This window comes from Ambystoma mexicanum, chromosome 4p, assembly GCF_040938575.1.
Source record: "Ambystoma mexicanum isolate Mex_15411 chromosome 4p, UKY_AmexF1_1, whole genome shotgun sequence".
Taxonomy (NCBI): Eukaryota; Metazoa; Chordata; class Amphibia; order Caudata; family Ambystomatidae; genus Ambystoma; species Ambystoma mexicanum.
The window spans coordinates 845,806,768-845,824,364 of record NC_090927.1 but is presented as its reverse complement, the minus strand read 5'-3'; the positions used below and the strand labels follow the sequence as shown (position 1 = coordinate 845,824,364).

The window sequence follows — 17,597 nt, the reverse complement described above, 5'->3', positions numbered from 1 at the left end:
TAGATGCTTAAAAGTACAAAACTCACTAGGCCCAGAACCTACGGCCACACCACACAGAATGCGCCCGATCTCGTCTGATCTCGGAAGTTAAGCAGTGTCGGGCCTAGTTAGTACCTGGATGGGAGACCGCCTGGCAATACCAGGTGCTGTAGGCTATTTTGTGCTCCATTATTAGTAATTGTGCAACTTCTCAATTACTTTTCAAATTTGGTATGTTTCCAAAATAATTGTATCCCGTTTTATAGCGGAAATGTTGGACAACATCATGAGGGCTGGAGCTCCCTATTTACATAGAATTAGCATACAGGTAGTGTGTTCATGGGTAATAAATCGACTTTCACATGTAATGCAGTACAGAGAATATTGAGTCCTTCAAGAGGCATGAAAGAAAGCCATTATTGTGTTGATTGTTCTCTCCACCTCCCTGCAACAGAAACAGGATGGATGGATTAAAGTTATCCTACCAGACATAGGAGTCCTGAATGGGCCCACCAGTCTTATATATCTCGCCTGATCGAGCGCTGAGCATGGTATCATGTTGCAAGTGGCTGCATGGCTTAGCTTACTAAATGCAAATGCATAAGAGTAATATTCCTAGCATTTCTAGAGCCTACGGCCACACCACACTGAATGCGCCTGATCTCGTCTGATCTCAGAAGCTAAGTAGTGTTGGGCTTAGTTAGTACCTGGGTGGGAGACTGCCTGGGAATACCAGGTGCTGTAGGCTTTTTTGTGCTCCAAGTTCAGGATGTGAGCCATTTCTCAATTGACTTTCAAAACTGCAAGGTCTAGCCGACTAGATGCTTAAAAGTACAAAACTCACTAGACTCAGAGCCTACGGCCACACCACACTGAATGCGCCCGATCTCGTCTGATCTCGGAAGCTAAGCAGTGTCGGGCCTAGTTAGTACCGGATGGGAGAACACCTGGGAATACCAGATGCTGTAGGCTTTTTTCTGCTCCAAGTTCAGGAAGTGAGCCATTTCTCAATTGCCTTTCAAAACTGCAAGGTCTAGCCGACCAGATGCTTAAAAGTACAAAACTCACTAGGCCCAGAGCCTACGGCCACACCAAACTGAATGCGCCCGATCTCGTCTGATCTCGGAAGCTAAGCAGTGTCGGGCCTAGTTAGTACCGGGATGGGAGACCACCTGGGAATACCAGGTGCTGTAGGCTTTTTTGTGCTCCAAGTTCAGGAAGTGAGCCATTTCTCAATTGCCTTTCAAAACTGCAAGGTCTAGCCGACTAGATGCTTAAAAGTACAAAACTCACTAGGCCCAGAGCCTACGGCCACACCACACTGAATGCGCCCGATCTTGTCTGATCTTGGATGCTAAGCAGTGTCAGGCCTAGTTAGTACCTGGATGGGAGACCGCCTCGGAATACCAGGTGCTGTAGGCTTTTTTGTGCTCCAAGTTCAGGAAGTGAGCCATTTCTCAATTGCCTTTCAAATTTGGTATGTTTCCAAAATAATTGTATCCCGTTTTATAGCGGAAATGTTGGACAACATCATGAGGGCTGGAGCTACCTATTTACATAGAATTTGCATACAGGTAGAGTGTTCATGGGTAATAAATCTACTTACACATGTAATGTAGTACAGAGAATATTGAGTCCTTCAAGAGGCATGAAAGAAAGCCATTATTGTGTTGATTGTTCTCTCCACCTCCCTGCAACAGAAACAGGATGGATGGATTAAAGTTATCCTATCAGACATAGGAGTCCTGAATGGGCCCACCAGTCTTATATATCTCGCCTGATCGAGCGCTGAGCGTGGTATCATGCTGGAAGTGGCTGCATGGCTTAGCTTACTAAATGCAAATACATAAGAGTAATATTCTTAGCTTTTCTAGAGCCTACGGTCCCACCGCACGGAATGCGCCCAATCTTGTCTGATCTCGGAAGCTAAGCAGTGTCGGGCCTAGTTAGTACCTGGATGGGAGACCGCCTGGGAATAACAGATGCTTTAGGCTTTTTTGTGCTCCAAGTTCAGGAAGTGAGCCATTTCTCAATTGCCTTTCAAAACTGCAAGGTCTAGCCGACTAGATGCTTAAAAGTACAAAACTCACTAGGCCCAGAGCCTACGGCCACACCACACTGAATGCGCCCGATCTCATCTGATCTTGGAAGCTAAGCAGTGTTGGGCCTAGTTAGTACCTGGATGGGAGACCGCCTGGGAATACCAGGTGCTGTAGGCTTTTTTGTGCTCCAAGTTCAGGAAGTGAGCCATTTCTCAATTGCCTTTCAAATTTTGTATGTTTCCAAAATAATTGTATCCCGTTTTATAGCGGAAATGTTGGACAACATCATGAGGGCTGGAGCTACCTATTTACATAGAATTAGCATACAGGTAGTGTGTTCATGGGTAATAAATCGACTTTCACATGTAATGCAGTACAGAGAATATTGAGTCCTTCAAGAGGCATGAAAGAAAGCCATTATTGTGTTGATTGTTCTCTCCACCTCCCTGCAACAGAAACAGGATGGATGGATTAAAGTTATCCTACCAGACATAGGAGTCCTGAATGGGCCCACCAGTCTTACATATCTCGCCTGATCGAGCGATGAGTGTGGTATCATGTTGCAAGTGGCTTAGCTTACTAAATGCAAATGCATAAGAGTAATATTCTTAGCATTTCTAGAGCTTACGGCCACACCACACTAAATGCGCCCGATCTTGTCTGATCTTGGAAGCTAAGCAGTGTTGGGCCTAGTTAGTACCTGGATGGGAGACCGCCTGGGAATACCAGGTGCTGTAGGCTTTTTTGTGCTCCAAGTTCAGGAAGTGAGCCATTTCTCAATTGTCTTTCAAAACTGCAAGGTCTAGCCTACTAGATGCTTAAAAGTACAAAACTCACTAGTCTCAGAGACTACGGCCACACCACACTGAATGCGCCTGATCTCAGAAGCTAAGCAGTGTCAGGCCTAGTTAGTACTTGTATGGGAGACCGCCTGGGAATACCAGGTGCTGTAAGCTTTTTTGTGCTCCAAGTTCAGGAAGTGAGCCATTTCTCTATTGCCTTTCAAAACTGCAAGGTCTAGCCGACTAGATGCTTAAAAGTACAAAACTCACTAGGCCCAGAGCCTACGGCCACACCACACTGAATGCTCCCGATCTCGTCTGATCTTGGATGCTAAGCATTGTCGGGCCTAGTTAGTACCTGTATGGGAGACCGCCTGGGAATACCAGGTGCTGTAGGCTTTTTTGTGCTCCAAGTTCAGGAAGTGAGCCATTTCTCAATTGCCTTTCAAAACTGCAAGGTCTAGCTGACTAGATGCTTAAAAGTACAACACTCACTAGGACCAGAATCTACGGCCACACCACACTGAATGCGGCCGATCTCATCTGATCTCGGAAGCTAAGTAGTGTCGGGCCTAGTTAGTACCTGGATGGCAGATCGCCTGGGAATACCAGGTGCTGTAGGCTTTTTTGTGCTCCAAGTTCAGGAAGTAAGCCATTTCTCAATTGCCTTTCAAAACCGCAAGGTCTAGCCGACTAGATGCTTAAAAGTACAAAACTCACTAGGTCCAGAGCCTACGGCCACACCACACTGAATGCCCCCGCTCTCGTCTGATCCCGGAAGCTAAGCAGTGTCGGGCCTAGTTAGTATCTGGATGGGAGACCGCCTGGGAATACCAGGTGCTGTAGGCTTTTTTGTGCTCCAAGTTCAGGAAGTGAGCCATTTCTCAATTGCCTTTCAAAACGGCAAGGTCTAGCCGACTAGATGCTTAAAAGTACTTAACTCACTAGGCCTAGAGCCTACGGCCACACCACACTGAATGCGCCCGATCTCGTCTGATCTTGGAAGCTAAGCAGTGTCGGGCCTAGTTAGTACCTGGATGGGAGACCGCCTGGGAATACCAGGTGCTGTAGGTTTTTTTGTGCTCCAAGTTCAGGAAGTGAGCCATTTCTCAATTGCCTTTCAAAACTTCAAGGTCTAGCCGACTAGATGCTTAAAAGTACAAAACTCACTAGGCCCAGAGCCTACGGCCACACCACACTGAATGCGCCTGATCTTGTCTGATCTCGAAAGCTAAGCAGTGTCGGGCCTAGTTAGTACCGGATGGGAGACCACCTTGGAATATCAGGTGCTGTAGGCTTTTTTGTGCTCCAAGTTCAGGAAGTGAGCCATTTCTCAATTGCCTTTCAAAACTGCAAGGTCTAGCCGACTAGATGCTTAAAAGTACAAAACTCACTAGACCCAGAGCCTACGGCCAGACCACACTGAATGCGCCCGATCTCATCTGATCTCGGAAGCTAAGCAGTGTCGGGCCTAGTTAGTACCTGGATGGGAGACCACCTGGGAATACCAGGTGCTGTAGGCTTTTTTGTGCTCCAAGTTCAGGAAGTGAGCCATTTCTCAATTGCTTGTCAAAACTGCAAGGTCTAGCCGACTAGATGCTTAAAAGTACAAAACTCACTAGACCCAGAGCCTACGGCCACACCACACTGAATGCGCCTGATCTCGGAAGCTAAGCAGTGTCGGGCCTAGTTAGTACCTGGATGGGACACCAACTGGGAATACCAGGTGCTGTAGGCTTTTTTGTGCTCCAAGTTCAGGAAGTGAGCCATTTCTCAATTGCCTTTCAAAACTGCAAGGTCTAGCCGACTAGATGCTTAAAAGTACAAAACTCACGAGGCCCACAGCCTTCGGCCACACCACACTGAATGCGCCCGATCTCGTCTGATCTTGGCAGCTAAACAGTGTCGGGCCTAGTTAGTACCTGGATGGGAGACCACCTGGGAATACCAGGTGCTGTAGGCTTTTTTGTGCTCCAAGTTCAGGAAGTGAGCCATTTCTCAATTGCCTTTCAAAACTGCAAGGTCTAGCCGACTAGATGCTTAAAAGTACAAAACTCACTTGGCCCAGAGCCTACGGCCACACCACACTGAATGCGCCTGATCTCGAAAGCTAAGCAGTGTCAGGCCTAGTTAGTACCTGGATGGGAGACCGCCTGGGAATACCAGGTGCTGTAGGCTTTTTTGTGCTCCAAGTTCAGGAAGTGAGCCATTTCTCAATTGCCTTTCAAAACTGCAAGGTCTAGCCGACTAGATGCTTAAAAGTACAAAACTCACTAGGCCCAGAGCCTACGGCCACACCACACTGAATGCGCCCGATCTTGTCTGATCTCAGAAGCTAAGCAGTGCTGGGCCTATTTAGTACCTGGATGGGAGACCGCCTGGGAATACCAGGTGCTGGAGGCTTTTTTGTGCTCCAAGTTCAGGAAGTGAGCCATTTCTCAATTGCCTTTCAAAAATGCAAGGTCTAGCCGACTAGATGCTTAAAAGTACAAAACTCACTAGGCCCAGAGCCTACGGCCACACCACACTGAATGCGCCCGATCTCCTCTGATCTCGGAAGCTAAGCAGTGCTGGGCCTAGTTAGTACCTGGATGGGAGACCGCCTGGGAATACCAGGTGCTGAAGGCTTTTTTGTGCTCCAAGTTCAGGAAGTGAGCCATTTCTCAATTGCTTTTCAAAACTGCAAGGTCTAGCCGACTAGATGCTTAAAAGTACAAAACTCACCAGGACCAGAGCCTACGGCCACACCACACTGAATGCGCCCGATTTCAGAAGCTAAGCAGTGCCGGGCCTAGTTAGTACCTGGATGGGAGGCTGCCTGGGAATACCAGGTGCTGTAGGCTATTTTGTGCTCCATGATTAGTAATTGCGCAACTTCTCAATTACTTTTCAAATTTGGTATGTTTCCAAAATGATTGTATCCCGTTTTATAGCGGAAATGTTGGACAACATCATGAGGGCTGGAGCTACCTATTTACATAGAATTAGCATACAGGTAGTGTGTTCATGGGTAATAAATCGACTTTCACATGTAATGCAGTACAGAGAATATTGAGTCCTTCAAGAGGCATGAAAGAAAGCCATTATTGTGTTGATTCTATGACAAGACAGGAGGCTCATATTATGCATTACAATCTTTACTCTGAAACCACAGCAGCAAAGAAAATACTTTTACAAACAAAAAAAGTTTCCACAACACAACTAGATAGAGTTCAATGTCAATGTATGGGGAACTCCCCAATCCATCATGGAGGACAGGTCATGCCCTGCAGGGGACCAATGAGCAGGGACCCTCTTCTATAGATGTCCATTACTCTAACCCCAACCCCTCTTTCTTTGCTGCTGAAATCCACAAGCTAAGTCACTCCTCCTAGTTCTTGACTTCGTGTTGAATTTATGGAGTTTAGAGTGCTATTTATTTATGTTATTAATGTTATTTTGATGAGTTTGGGGTTTTATTACACTGTACTGTGGAAATGGTCATGTATTTTTCATGTTCCGTTGGTAACTGGCTGAGTGCCGTGTTCGTGTGCGAACGCTGACCTGCAGGTCACATTCATGCTTTGTAATGCTCCGCTGGGAGCCTTCTGCTTCTGCAGTGTTTGTTTATATTTCTTCAGCCCTGAGAGCAGGCTGTGGCTGTGTGTGAAATTCTTTCCCTCCAGGCTGTGTTATTTTTAGCAGCTGCCCCAGCCCCAGAGCCAGCGCACGTTTCCCACAGGTGGTTTGGGAACGCTTGAAATTCTTTTCACTTGAGAGGAAGTTTTGTTTTTGTTTTTCTACAAGTTCATTATGTAAGCGGCAGTAGGAACCTGCGCACATTTTTTCCATGACTGTAAAGGCTGCAGCTTCTTTTACTCATTAACTTCCCGCACGTCGCGTGTGTGTGTTTTTATGTTTACATGCTCATTGTCATTAGTTGCATACAGGCTAAGCCTGTCCTGGGGATCCGGCTGGGGGGGGGGGCAGTTTGCTAGGCCCTCCTTTGATGGGAGTAACTTCCATGAGCATTCCTGAAAAGGGCAGCTGTGTCCTCTTTTTAGAGTGAAACGCTTGTATTTTTACATTTAATTTATATAGTTCTATGGTGGTGAGGGATGTTTCAGCCCACAAGAGGCATAGCTCAAGGAGAGGTTTGCAGGTTTACCAGGCCGAGGGGCCTCGGTTCGCTGCCCGCCTTTGGTGGTATACACATGTGGATGCGAATGTGTATTTATTTATAGGTATTCACATTAATGTTTATATTTATTCATATAATATATATATATTTAAAATTGATATTTTATTTTGTGTTAAAATTGATATTTTCAGTATATATTAACACCAGTTCGCCTACTGAAGGGTGCTTTGCCTTCTTGGTAAGTGCTATACCCGGTTTAGCTTCAGGTTCTGCCTGAATTCTATGGGGAGGTTAACCCCTCGTATACTGCTGGTTTCCACACCCTGCGGGGGTGACCAGTTTCAGGTACTCTGGTGGTGCTCTGGAATGGTACCGTCACCTGCTCGGTGGCAGGATTGGCTTGTGTTTCTGCGAGGTGATCCCTCGTATACTGATGGTTCCACACCCTGCTTGGGTGAGCAGTTGAGGTACACTTCATCAGTGTATTCCTCACTTAAAGTTGGCAACTTTGTCGGTGTGCTGCATATGGCGTTGGTGATTACCTTAACGGTTTGTGTGCCATAACCTGTTTGGTTTCAGGTTTCTACCTCAGTTCTAATGCAAGGTTACCCCTCGTGTACTGCTGGTTATCACGCCCTGCTCGGGCAAACAGTTGAAGGCACAATTGCTCAGGGTATTCCTCCCTTATGGTTAGCAGTCTGTTTAGATGCTGCATATGGCAGGTGTCATTATTTCGGTAAGCACACCGTAGCATGCTTGGTTTCAGGCTTTGCCTGGATTCTGCGGCGAGGGACCCCCTCGTGTACTGCTGGTTGCCACACCCTGCTAGGGTGAGCAGTTAAGGTGCACTTGCCCAGTGCTCTCTTTTGCTAAACATTATGTTTAAGTGATGAATGGAACACATTGGAGTGTTCAGAATTGTCAGTGGCCCGGATAGCTCGGTAAGTAGCAGCTTATAGAAGGGCCGGGGGGGTTTGGACCCCTGTGGGGGCGTAACCCCTCTTCTTTGGATATTTTATATGTCTATTTTATATAATTTATTAAGTACTTTAAAGAAAAGAGTGTGTGGAGGTTGTGGTAAAACAGACCCATGTGGGGGGTTGTACCTTCCTCTATTGACACTGGTGTTAACCTTCGTCTTTTAGTTAAACTTCTGTCGCCCTTTACCGTAGTTAGTTTCAGGACAACTCAGTCCTTCCTTAGGTCTTGCTTTCCCCGATATCAATTGCTCCACCCAACACCTGTGCTGATTAAGCTGCTGTATTTTCTCCCATCATGAGGAAGAAACAGATGATGCGTTATGCCTCTGTTGAGGTCTGCAGGGCTGGAGGCTCTCTATAGTGGGGACGGGGTTTCCCTTACTATTTGTCCCATTGGACATTCTTTTTACTTTTGAACTGTTGGTGGAGACAGGGCCAGCTCGTGGGTAACTGTTCAGTTTTGTTGCATGGCAAATTGAGCAACCGTGTTCTACTTGGAGAAAGTGTTTGGGAAACACTTGATGATATCAGATATACGAGTTGCCAAACAATAACTTTAGGGCGCTTGCCCCATGGGTTTCCTCCCAAATCTTGGCCTGTGGTTCAACTAACCGTCTAACAGTGTGTTGCACTTTCTCCTCTGCTCGAGGAGTTAAGGCAGGCTTTTGTACCCTCAAGAGCGTTGCTTAATCTCTTTTGTTGTGTATATATATATAGACATATACATTTTCTACAGTGCACCGATTAGGGTGCTGGTTTTTTTTTTTTTCTCATCCGTACTGACCCTACTGATACAGGTTCCTAATTTTGGAGAGGTCTAAATAAGTATTTTATCCTGCTGAGATCGATAAGTGAACACTTCACGTCACACACCGTTCGTAATAGTGATATGCACCACTCATATACCTGAGGGTTCGTAGTACTGTATAAGTACTGTTTGCTACGGACAATGTGCTTCATTTTCTTTTTTCCCTGATTCCCTTAGTGGCCAGTCAGCCTCACACGAATACAGAGACTCAGATCTCGGGTTGGAGGGGACAGTGGTCCCAGATTTCTTTCACATCCTGTATTTACGAGGCATTGATCATTTTTCCCTGAGATCTTTCCCCCTCATTCCCATGCTCGTCATCCTTGGGGGATATTGTATCATGATATACACCACGTGGAGTATCGCCCGATGGTTTTTCCGGTTTTCTTTTACAGGAGTTCAGACTCAGGGCCAGTGCAGACTCGCACTAAGCATTTCCCTCCCGTCAGTTACTTTCCTTTGCGCTATTCCTGGTATTTCAACAGGTTAAGCGGAGCCTGTCCACGGTCAGGGGGTTGGTTAGAGTATATTTATTTCTCTTAAGGGTGTTAAAAGCGGGGTTGTAATGTGGTCCTCAGGGTAGCCTTCTTCTGGGTTGCAAGGTTTTTTTCCCTTGGTTAAGTGGGGGAAGGTTCTCCTCATTTGTGAAGGCTCAATATCCCTTGGTGAGATAGAGGGGTCTGGGAGTGATACTAATCTCCCTTCCAAGTTATTATGACCCTCTATCACAATGTGTTCCAGCGTCTCTACATTAACTGTCAGAAGGTGTCTGCCAGTACGATTCCCAGAGGGCTGGGATATTTATATTCAGTTAATGACTTGATTCTCCTAGTCACCTGCATGGCAGGTGGACCTTTGGGTTTTCACAAGAGTTTGTTTTTACAATAAGGTGCCAGCTCAGGGTGCTGTGAGCTTCAAGGCTCTCCAATTTGACTGAAATAGTGGTTAGTCCTCTTCTGGTGTGCAGCTTCAGTTTAACTATTTAGTGATCGCTTCTTTGCAGTTTAGAGTCTTGCTAAGACTTGGAATTGGATGTCACTATGATGGTAGCGATTGGATGTAAGACACATTTTTTCTCCGTGCCAGGTTTGGCCTCTTAAGGATCAGGTTTGTAAATATCTGCTTCTTGTCATGGTTGCAGAGTTCTTCTTCAAGTGTTCGGAAGGTCTGACGGTCTCCGGTTGGCGGTTTGACAGGTTTAGCTTCTCAGGGGGGCCCCTCTCTTCCATTCTGCTTCGGCCTCCAGAAGACATCCCTCCTTAATATACACATATGTCTGAAGACAATTGTGGGTTAAGTCTATGGCTTTTCAGCTCTGCTCAGGATGGGTCATCCTGTTACAAATTTATAAAATGATTTTTACTCCCATTTTACCTTTTGAAGATTTGTCTTTCCCTCTTGGTTCCCCAGTGTAGTTATGTGACATGCCCTTATCCTAATGCAATATCTTCCTTTAATGCATGGGATGGAACCTAAAAGACTTTCCCCCTTTGGGGTACTTTTTCTTTATCTCCAGGAGAGCTCTGTGCTTATTTTCTTTGGTTGCTTTCTAGGATCCCAAAGATGATATTAATTTAAATGTTTTAAATGTTTTATTGGACAACAGAGGCGTTTTTTACAGAGGAGTTTTTGTTCTATCCTATTAGTAGGAAAACTTTGTTTAAGGGTTTTTTCCCCTCTTTAACCAGTTGGTTTTGGCGGCCTGTAAGGAACACTGGAATTGGCACAATTTCCTGTTTTCTTGCATTTGACGATGCCTTATAAGACAGTTTTCGGGCAAACTAGTCTTGGTCAATTCTCTTGCGATCAGCTGATTGATTTCATGAAAGCATAAAAATGTTTTTTCCTTTCCTATTATTTTATTATATTTTATTATATTGGCTCTATTGTATGGATCATGTTGTACTAATAAGATGCAAGGGCTTTGAACTTGCATAATATGAGCCTCCTGTCTTGTCATAGAATAGCTAATCCCCCACACTAACGTGAGATGGGGGTTTAGATTCTATTAAAGACAAGGAGGCGATTATTATCCCACCCACCCACCCTGGATATGATGTGATATGACAATTGTGACACGCATGTACACAGGTGGTTCAAGAGAGAACATTCTTTGGTTTGTTGTTTTTCCCAACCACCCACCCTTCTTGTTTGTTGTTCTTACAGCCACGAGTTGAGGTTCTCATCAGGAGTGTGGCTCGCAGTAACAAGTTGTGGAGTGCGTGATTTTGGATGCGAAGTCCTATCCAGAAGAACTTCGGCATAGATTCAGGCTGCGAGAAGGTGGAGATCTCCAGTTTCGTTGGATTCTTTCTCCGCGCTACGCAGTTCAACCGTTTCATTGGACTTCTGGTGCAAGACAGCTGCAGAAAGAGGGGTTGGGGTTAGAGTAATGGACATCTATAGAAGAGGGTCCCTGCTCATTGGTCCCCTGCAGGGCATGACCTGTCCTCCATGATGGATTGGGGAGTTCCCCATACATTGACATTGAACTCTATCTAGTTGTGTTGTGGAAACTTTTTTTGTTTGTAAAAGTATTTTCTTTGCTGCTGTGGTTTCAGAGTAAAGATTGTAATGCATAATAATCGCCTCCTTGTCTTTAATAGAATCTAAACCCCCATCTCACGTTAGTGTGGGGGATTAGCTATTGTTCTCTCCACCTCCCTGCAACAGAAACAGGATGGATGGATTAAAGTTATCCTACCAAACATAGGAGTCCTGAATGGGCCCACCAGTCTTACATATCTCGCCTGATCGAGCGCTGATCGAGCGATGAGCGTGGTATCATGTTGCAAGTGGCTGCATGGCTTAGCTTACTAAATGCAAATGCATAAGAGTAATATTCTTAGCATTTCTAGAGCCTATGGCCACACCCCACTGAATGCGCCCGATCTCGTCTGATCTCGGAAGCTAAGCAGTGTTGGGCCTAGTTAGAACCTGGATGGGAGACCGCCTGGGAATACCAGGTGCTGTAGGCTTTTTTGTGCTCCAAGTTCAGGAAGTGAGCCATTTCTCAATTGCCTTTCAAAACTGCAAGGTCTAGCCGACTAGATGCTTAAAAGTACAAAACTCACTAGGCCCAGAGCCTATGGCCACACCACACTGAATGCGTCTGATCTCGGAAGCTAAGCAGTGTCCGGCCTAGTTAGTATCTGGAGGGGAGACCGCCTGGGAATACCAGGTGCTGTAGGCTTTTTTGTGCTCCAAGTTCAGGAAGTGAGCCATTTCTCAATTTCCTTTCAAAACTGCAAGGTCTAGACGACTAGATGCTTAAAAGTACAAAACTCACGAGGCCCAGAGCCTACAGCCACACCACACTGAATGTGTCTGATCTCGGAAGCTAAGCAGTGTCACGCCTAGTTAGTACCTGGATGGGAGACCGACTGGGAATACCAGGTGCTGCAGGCTTTTTTGTGCTCCAAGTTCAGGAAGTGAGCCATTTCTCAATTGCCTTTCAAAACTGCAAGGTCTAGCCGACTAGATGCTTAAAAGTACAAAACTCACTTGGCCCAGAGCCTACGGCCACACCACACTGAATGCGCCTGATCTTGTCTGATCTCGAAAGCTAAGCAGTGTCAGGCCTAGTTAGTACCGGATGGTAGACCACCTGGGAATACCAGGTGCTGTAGGCTTTTTTGTGCTCCAAGTTCAGGAAGTGAGCCATTTCTCAATTGCTTTTCAAAACTGCAAGGTCTAGCCGACTAGATGCTTAAAAGTACAAAACTCACTAGACCCAGAGCCTACGGCCACACCACACTGAATCCGCCCGATCTCACCTGATCTCGGAAGCTAAGCAGTGTCGGGCCTAGTTAGTACCTGTAAGGGAGACCACCTGGGAATACCGGGTGCTGTAGGCTTTTTTGTGCTCCAAGTTCAGGAAGTGAGCCATTTCTCAATTGCTTTTCAAAACTGCAAGGTCTAGCCGACTAGATGCTTAAAAGAACAAAACTCACTAGGCCCAGAGCCTACGGCCACACCACACTGAATGCGCCCGATCTCGTCTGATCTCGGAAGCTAAGCAGTGCCGGGCCTAGTTAGTACCTGGATGGGAGACCGCCTGGGAATACCAGGTGCTGTAGGCTTTTTTGTGCTCCAAGTTCAGGAAGTGAGCCATTTCTCAATTGCCTTTCAAAACTGCAAGGTCTAGCCGACTAGATGCTTAAAAGTACAAAACTCACTAGGCCCAGAGCCTATGGCCACACCACACTGAATGCGTCTGATCTCGGAAGCTAAGCAGTGTCTGGCCTAGTTAGTATCTGGATGGGAGACCGCCTGGGAATACCAGGTGCTGTAGGCTTTTTTGTGCTCCAAGTTCAGGAAGTGAGCCATTTCTCAATTGCCTTTCAAAACTGCAAGGTCTAGCCGACTAGATGCTTAAAAGTACAAAACTCACTAGGCCCAGAGCCTACAGCCACACCACACTGAATGCGTCTGATCTCGGAAGCTAAGCAGTGTCGGGCCTAGTTAGTACAGGATGGGAGATCACCTGAGAATACCAGGTGCTGTAGGCTTTTTTGTGATCCAAGTTCAGGAAGTGAGCCATTTCTCAATTGCCTTTCAAAACTGCAAGGTCTAGCCGACTAGATGCTTAAAAGTACAAAACTCACTAGGCCCAGAGCCTACGGCCACACCACACTGAATTCGTCTGATCTCAGTAGCTAAGCAGTGTCAGGCCTAGTTAGTACCTGGATGGGAGACCACCTGGGAATACCAGGTGCTGTAGGCTTTTTTGTGCTCCAAGTTCAGGAAGTGAGCCATTTCTCAATTGCCTTTCAAAACTGCAAGGTCTAGCCGACTAGATGCTTAAAAGTACAAAATTCACTAGGCCCAGAGCCTACCGCCACACCACACTGAATGCGCCCGATCTTGTCTGATCTCGGACGCTAAGCAGTGTCGGGCCTAGTTAGTACCTGGATGGGAGACCACCTGGGAATACCAGGTGCTGTAGGCTTTTTTGTGCTCCAAGTTCAGGAAGTGAGCCATTTCTCAATTGCTTTTCAAAACTGCAAGGTCTAGCCGACTAGATGCTTAAAAGTACAAAACTCACTAGGCCCAGAGCCTACAGCCACACCATACTGAATGCACCTGATCTCAAAAGCTAAGCAGTGTCAGGCCTAGTTAGTACCTGGATGGGAGACCGCCTGGGAATACCAGGTGTTGTAGGCTTTTTTGTGCTCCAAGTTCAGGAAGTGAGCCATTTCTCTATTGCCTTTCAAAACTGCAAGGTCTAGCCGACTGGATGCTTAAAAGTACAAAACTCACTAGGTCCAGAGCATACAGCCACACCACACTGAATGCGCCCGATCTCGTCTGATGTTGGCTGCTAAGCAGTGTTGGGCCTAGTTAGTACCTGGATGGGAGACCACCTGGGAATACCAGGTGCTGTAGGCTTTTTTGTGCTCCAAGTTCAGGAAGTGAGCCATTTCTCAATTGCTTTTCAAAACTGCAAGGTCTAGCCGACTAGATGCTTAAAAGTACAAAACTCACTAGGCCCAGAGCCTACGGCCACACCATACTGAATGCGCCTGATTTCAAAAGCTAAGCAGTGTCAGGCCTAGTTAGTACCTGGATGGGAGACCACCTGGGAATACCAGGTGTTGTAGGCTTTTTTGTGCTCCAAGTTCAGGAAGTGAGCCATTTCTCTATTGCCTTTCAAAACTGCAAGGTCTAGCCGACTGGATGCTTAAAAGTACAAAACTCACTAGGTCCAGAGCATACAGCCACACCACACTGAATGCGCCCGATCTCGTCTGATGTTGGCTGCTAAGCAGTGTTGGGCCTAGTTAGTACCTGGATGGGAGACCGCCTGGGAATACCAGGTGCTGTAGGCTTTTTTGTGCTCCAAGTTCAGGAAGTGAGCCATTTCTCTATTGCCTTTCAAAACTGCAAGGTCTAGCCGACTAGATGCTTAAAAGTACAAAACTCACTAGGCCCAGAGCCTACGGCCACACCACACTGAATGCGCCCGATCTCGTCTGATCTTGGCTGCTAAGCAGTGTCGGGCCTAGTTAGTACCTGGATGGGAGACCGCCTGAGAATACCAGGTGCTGTAGACTTTTTTGTGCTCCAAGTTCAGGAAGTGAGCCATTTCTCAATTGCCTTTCAAAACTGCAAGGTCTAGCCGACTAGATGCTTAAAAGTACAAAACTCACTAGGCCCAGAGCCTACGGCCACACCACACTGAATTCGTCTGATCTCAGTAGCTAAGCAGTGTCAGGCCTAGTTAGTACCTGGATGGGAGACCACCTGGGAATACCAGGTGCTGTAGGCTTTTTTGTGCTCCAAGTTCAGGAAGTGAGCCATTTCTCAATTGCAAGGTCTAGCCGACTAGATGCTTAAAAGTACAAAATTCACTAGGCCCAGAGCCTACCGCCACACCACACTGAATGCGCCTGATCTTGTCTGATCTCGGAAGCTAAACAGTGTTGGGCCTAGTTAGTACCTGGATGGGAGACCGCCTGGGAATACCAGGTGCTGTAGGCTTTTTTGTGCTCCAAGTTCAGGAAGTGAGCCATTTCTCAATTGCCTTTCAAAACTGCAAGGTCTAGCCGACTAGATGCTTAAAAGTACAAAACTCACTAGGCCTAGAACCTACGGCCACACCACACTGAATGCGCCTGATCTCGGAAGCTAAGCAGTGTCGGGCCTAGTTAGTACCTGGATGGGAGACCGCCTGGGAATACCAGGTGCTGTAGGCTATTTTGTGCTCCATGATTAGTAATTGCGCAACTTCTCAATTACTTTTCAAATTTGGTATGTTTCCAAAATAATTGTATCCCGTTTTATAGCGGAAATGTTGGACAACATCATGAGGGCTGGAGCTACCTATTTACATAGAATTAGCATACAGGTAGTGTGTTCATGGGTAATAAATCGACTTTCACATGTAATGCAGTACAGAGAATATTGAGTCCTTCAAGAGGCATGAAAGAAAGCCATTATTGTGTTGATTGTTCTCTCCACCTCCCTGCAACAGAAACAGGATGGATGGATTAAAGTTATCCTACCAGACATAGGAGTCCTGAATGGGCCCACCAGTCTTATATATCTCGCCTGATCGAGCGCTGAGCGTGGTATCATGCTGGAAGTGGCTGCATGGCTTAGCTTACTAAATGCAAATGCATAAGAGTAATATTCTTAGCATTTCTAGAGCCTACGGCCACACCACACTGAATGCGCCTGATCTTGTCTGATCTCGGAAGCTAAGCAGTGTTGGGCCTAGTTAGTACCTGGATGGGAGACTGCCTGGGAATACCAGGTGCTGTAGGCTTTTTTGTGCTCCAAGTTCAGGAAGAGAGCCATTTCTCAATTGCCTTTCAAAACTGCAAGGTCTAGCTGACTAGATGCTTAAAAGTACAAAACTCACTAGGCCTAGAGCCTACGGCCACACCACACTGAATTCGTTTGATCTCGGAAGCTAAGCAGTGTCGGGCCTAGTTAGTACCGGATGGGAGACCACCTGGGAATACCAAGTGCTGTAGGCTTTTTTGTGCTCCAAGTTCAGGAAGTGAGCCATTTCTCAATTGCCTTTCAAAACTGCAAGGTCTAGCCGACTAGATGCTTAAAAGTACAAAACTCACTAGGCCCAGAGCCTACGGCCACACCACACTGAATGCGCCCGATCTCGTCTGACCTTGGAAGCTAAGCAGTGTCGGGCCTAGTTAGTACCTGGATGGGAGACCGCCTGGGAATACCAGGTGCTGTAGGCTTTTTTGTGCTCCAAGTTCAGGAAGTGAGCCATTTCTCAATTGCCTTTCAAAACTGCATGGTCTAGCCGACTAGATGCTTAAAAGTACAAAACTCACTAGACCTAGAGCCTACAGCCACACCACACTGAATGCGCCTGATCTCGGAAGCTAAGCAGTGTCAGGCCTAGTTAGTACCTGGATGGGAGACTGCCTGGGAATACCAGGTGCTGTAGGCTTTTTTTGTGCTCCAAGTTCAGGAAGTGAGCCATTTCTCCATTGCCTTTCAAAACTGCAAGGTCTAGCCGACTAGATGCTTAAAAGTACAAAACTCACTAGGCCCAGAGCCTACGACCACACCACACTGAATGTGCCCGATCTTGGATGCTAAGCAGTGTCGGGCCTAGTTAGTACCTGGATGGGAGACCGCCTGGGAATACCAGGTGCTGTAGGCTTTTTTGTGCTCCAAGTTCAGGAAGTGAGCCATTTCTCAATTGCCTTTCAAAACTGCAAGGTCTAGCCGACTAGATGCTTAAAAGTACAAAACTCATTAGGCCCAGATCCTACGGCCACACCACACTGAATGCGCCCGATCTCGTCTGATCTCGGAAGCTAAGCAGTGTCGGGCCTAGTTAGTAGCTGTATGGGACACCGCCTGGGAATACCAGGTGCTGTAGGCTTTTTTGTGCTCCAAGTTCAGGAAGTGAGCCATTTCTCAATTGCCTTTCAAAACTGCAAGGTCTAGATGACTAGATGATTAAAAGTACAAAACTCACTAGGCCCAGAGCCTAAGGCCACACCACACTGAATTCGTCTGATCTCCAAAGCTAAGCAGTGTCGGGCCTAGTTAGTACCTGGATGGGAGACCGCCTGGGAATACCAGGTGCTGTAGGCTTTTTTGTGCTCCAAGTTCAGGAAGTGAGCCATTTCTCAATTGCCTTTCAAAACTGCAAGGTCTAGCCGACTAGATGCTTAAAAGTACAAAACTCACTAGGCCCAGAGCCTACGGCCACACCACACTGAATGCCCCCGATCTCGTCTGATCTTGGAAGCTAAGCAGTGTTGGGCCTAGTTAGTACCTGGATGGGAGACCGCCTGGGAATACCAGGTGCTGTAGGCTTTTTTTGTGCTCCAAGTTCAGGAAGTGAGCCATTTCTCAATTACCTTTCAAAACTGCAAGGTCTAGCCGACTAGATGCTTA

At 46.6% G+C, this 17,597-nt stretch overlaps 19 non-coding genes and 25 pseudogenes across 19 annotated transcripts; all 44 read left to right on the top strand.

Annotated features, from left to right (window-relative positions):
• The first annotated feature begins 36 nt into the window (after positions 1-36).
• Positions 37-155, top strand: LOC138455237 (5S ribosomal RNA). The gene has a single exon (XR_011261878.1). It is a non-coding gene; the product is annotated as a 5S ribosomal RNA (ribosomal RNA).
• A 453-nt stretch (positions 156-608) lies between these two features.
• LOC138454320 (5S ribosomal RNA) lies at positions 609-727 on the top strand. The gene has a single exon (XR_011261002.1). It is a non-coding gene; the product is annotated as a 5S ribosomal RNA (ribosomal RNA).
• Positions 728-833: 106 nt separating this feature from the next.
• Positions 834-951, top strand: LOC138455810 (5S ribosomal RNA; annotated as a pseudogene).
• Positions 952-1,057: 106 nt separating this feature from the next.
• LOC138462783 (5S ribosomal RNA) lies at positions 1,058-1,176 on the top strand. Its single transcript, XR_011265372.1, has one exon. It is a non-coding gene; the product is annotated as a 5S ribosomal RNA (ribosomal RNA).
• A 106-nt stretch (positions 1,177-1,282) lies between these two features.
• Positions 1,283-1,401, top strand: LOC138456068 (5S ribosomal RNA; annotated as a pseudogene).
• Positions 1,402-1,854: 453 nt separating this feature from the next.
• LOC138459500 (5S ribosomal RNA) lies at positions 1,855-1,973 on the top strand (annotated as a pseudogene).
• A 106-nt stretch (positions 1,974-2,079) lies between these two features.
• Positions 2,080-2,198, top strand: LOC138460926 (5S ribosomal RNA). Its single transcript, XR_011263579.1, has one exon. It is a non-coding gene; the product is annotated as a 5S ribosomal RNA (ribosomal RNA).
• Positions 2,199-2,643: 445 nt separating this feature from the next.
• On the top strand, positions 2,644-2,762 carry LOC138455221 (5S ribosomal RNA). Its single transcript, XR_011261862.1, has one exon. It is a non-coding gene; the product is annotated as a 5S ribosomal RNA (ribosomal RNA).
• Positions 2,763-2,868: 106 nt separating this feature from the next.
• On the top strand, positions 2,869-2,977 carry LOC138459281 (5S ribosomal RNA; annotated as a pseudogene).
• Positions 2,978-3,083: 106 nt separating this feature from the next.
• LOC138455504 (5S ribosomal RNA) lies at positions 3,084-3,202 on the top strand (annotated as a pseudogene).
• A 106-nt stretch (positions 3,203-3,308) lies between these two features.
• On the top strand, positions 3,309-3,427 carry LOC138455984 (5S ribosomal RNA; annotated as a pseudogene).
• Positions 3,428-3,533: 106 nt separating this feature from the next.
• Positions 3,534-3,652, top strand: LOC138455033 (5S ribosomal RNA). Its single transcript, XR_011261680.1, has one exon. It is a non-coding gene; the product is annotated as a 5S ribosomal RNA (ribosomal RNA).
• Positions 3,653-3,758: 106 nt separating this feature from the next.
• Positions 3,759-3,877, top strand: LOC138464225 (5S ribosomal RNA). Its single transcript, XR_011266807.1, has one exon. It is a non-coding gene; the product is annotated as a 5S ribosomal RNA (ribosomal RNA).
• Positions 3,878-3,983: 106 nt separating this feature from the next.
• Positions 3,984-4,101, top strand: LOC138456181 (5S ribosomal RNA; annotated as a pseudogene).
• Positions 4,102-4,207: 106 nt separating this feature from the next.
• On the top strand, positions 4,208-4,326 carry LOC138463013 (5S ribosomal RNA). The gene has a single exon (XR_011265600.1). It is a non-coding gene; the product is annotated as a 5S ribosomal RNA (ribosomal RNA).
• Positions 4,327-4,432: 106 nt separating this feature from the next.
• LOC138457560 (5S ribosomal RNA) lies at positions 4,433-4,541 on the top strand (annotated as a pseudogene).
• Positions 4,542-4,647: 106 nt separating this feature from the next.
• Positions 4,648-4,766, top strand: LOC138454723 (5S ribosomal RNA). Its single transcript, XR_011261387.1, has one exon. It is a non-coding gene; the product is annotated as a 5S ribosomal RNA (ribosomal RNA).
• Positions 4,767-4,872: 106 nt separating this feature from the next.
• LOC138458244 (5S ribosomal RNA) lies at positions 4,873-4,981 on the top strand (annotated as a pseudogene).
• A 106-nt stretch (positions 4,982-5,087) lies between these two features.
• LOC138455793 (5S ribosomal RNA) lies at positions 5,088-5,206 on the top strand (annotated as a pseudogene).
• Positions 5,207-5,312: 106 nt separating this feature from the next.
• On the top strand, positions 5,313-5,431 carry LOC138465110 (5S ribosomal RNA). Its single transcript, XR_011267685.1, has one exon. It is a non-coding gene; the product is annotated as a 5S ribosomal RNA (ribosomal RNA).
• A 106-nt stretch (positions 5,432-5,537) lies between these two features.
• Positions 5,538-5,646, top strand: LOC138459336 (5S ribosomal RNA; annotated as a pseudogene).
• A 5,924-nt stretch (positions 5,647-11,570) lies between these two features.
• Positions 11,571-11,689, top strand: LOC138454674 (5S ribosomal RNA). The gene has a single exon (XR_011261341.1). It is a non-coding gene; the product is annotated as a 5S ribosomal RNA (ribosomal RNA).
• A 536-nt stretch (positions 11,690-12,225) lies between these two features.
• On the top strand, positions 12,226-12,343 carry LOC138457436 (5S ribosomal RNA; annotated as a pseudogene).
• A 106-nt stretch (positions 12,344-12,449) lies between these two features.
• Positions 12,450-12,568, top strand: LOC138455234 (5S ribosomal RNA). Its single transcript, XR_011261875.1, has one exon. It is a non-coding gene; the product is annotated as a 5S ribosomal RNA (ribosomal RNA).
• Positions 12,569-12,674: 106 nt separating this feature from the next.
• LOC138458988 (5S ribosomal RNA) lies at positions 12,675-12,793 on the top strand. The gene has a single exon (XR_011262514.1). It is a non-coding gene; the product is annotated as a 5S ribosomal RNA (ribosomal RNA).
• A 106-nt stretch (positions 12,794-12,899) lies between these two features.
• On the top strand, positions 12,900-13,008 carry LOC138459644 (5S ribosomal RNA; annotated as a pseudogene).
• A 106-nt stretch (positions 13,009-13,114) lies between these two features.
• Positions 13,115-13,222, top strand: LOC138459707 (5S ribosomal RNA; annotated as a pseudogene).
• A 106-nt stretch (positions 13,223-13,328) lies between these two features.
• Positions 13,329-13,437, top strand: LOC138459114 (5S ribosomal RNA; annotated as a pseudogene).
• Positions 13,438-13,543: 106 nt separating this feature from the next.
• Positions 13,544-13,662, top strand: LOC138455128 (5S ribosomal RNA). Its single transcript, XR_011261770.1, has one exon. It is a non-coding gene; the product is annotated as a 5S ribosomal RNA (ribosomal RNA).
• Positions 13,663-13,768: 106 nt separating this feature from the next.
• On the top strand, positions 13,769-13,877 carry LOC138458690 (5S ribosomal RNA; annotated as a pseudogene).
• Positions 13,878-13,983: 106 nt separating this feature from the next.
• On the top strand, positions 13,984-14,102 carry LOC138455872 (5S ribosomal RNA; annotated as a pseudogene).
• Positions 14,103-14,208: 106 nt separating this feature from the next.
• LOC138459452 (5S ribosomal RNA) lies at positions 14,209-14,317 on the top strand (annotated as a pseudogene).
• A 106-nt stretch (positions 14,318-14,423) lies between these two features.
• Positions 14,424-14,542, top strand: LOC138455917 (5S ribosomal RNA; annotated as a pseudogene).
• Positions 14,543-14,648: 106 nt separating this feature from the next.
• Positions 14,649-14,767, top strand: LOC138455687 (5S ribosomal RNA; annotated as a pseudogene).
• A 106-nt stretch (positions 14,768-14,873) lies between these two features.
• LOC138459113 (5S ribosomal RNA) lies at positions 14,874-14,982 on the top strand (annotated as a pseudogene).
• Positions 14,983-15,075: 93 nt separating this feature from the next.
• Positions 15,076-15,194, top strand: LOC138455279 (5S ribosomal RNA). The gene has a single exon (XR_011261918.1). It is a non-coding gene; the product is annotated as a 5S ribosomal RNA (ribosomal RNA).
• A 106-nt stretch (positions 15,195-15,300) lies between these two features.
• On the top strand, positions 15,301-15,409 carry LOC138456478 (5S ribosomal RNA; annotated as a pseudogene).
• A 453-nt stretch (positions 15,410-15,862) lies between these two features.
• On the top strand, positions 15,863-15,981 carry LOC138454490 (5S ribosomal RNA). The gene has a single exon (XR_011261164.1). It is a non-coding gene; the product is annotated as a 5S ribosomal RNA (ribosomal RNA).
• Positions 15,982-16,301: 320 nt separating this feature from the next.
• LOC138463330 (5S ribosomal RNA) lies at positions 16,302-16,420 on the top strand. The gene has a single exon (XR_011265917.1). It is a non-coding gene; the product is annotated as a 5S ribosomal RNA (ribosomal RNA).
• A 106-nt stretch (positions 16,421-16,526) lies between these two features.
• On the top strand, positions 16,527-16,635 carry LOC138458347 (5S ribosomal RNA; annotated as a pseudogene).
• A 107-nt stretch (positions 16,636-16,742) lies between these two features.
• On the top strand, positions 16,743-16,851 carry LOC138459100 (5S ribosomal RNA; annotated as a pseudogene).
• Positions 16,852-16,957: 106 nt separating this feature from the next.
• LOC138455093 (5S ribosomal RNA) lies at positions 16,958-17,076 on the top strand. Its single transcript, XR_011261737.1, has one exon. It is a non-coding gene; the product is annotated as a 5S ribosomal RNA (ribosomal RNA).
• Positions 17,077-17,182: 106 nt separating this feature from the next.
• Positions 17,183-17,291, top strand: LOC138459841 (5S ribosomal RNA; annotated as a pseudogene).
• Positions 17,292-17,397: 106 nt separating this feature from the next.
• Positions 17,398-17,516, top strand: LOC138462785 (5S ribosomal RNA). Its single transcript, XR_011265374.1, has one exon. It is a non-coding gene; the product is annotated as a 5S ribosomal RNA (ribosomal RNA).
• Positions 17,517-17,597: the final 81 nt, after the last annotated feature.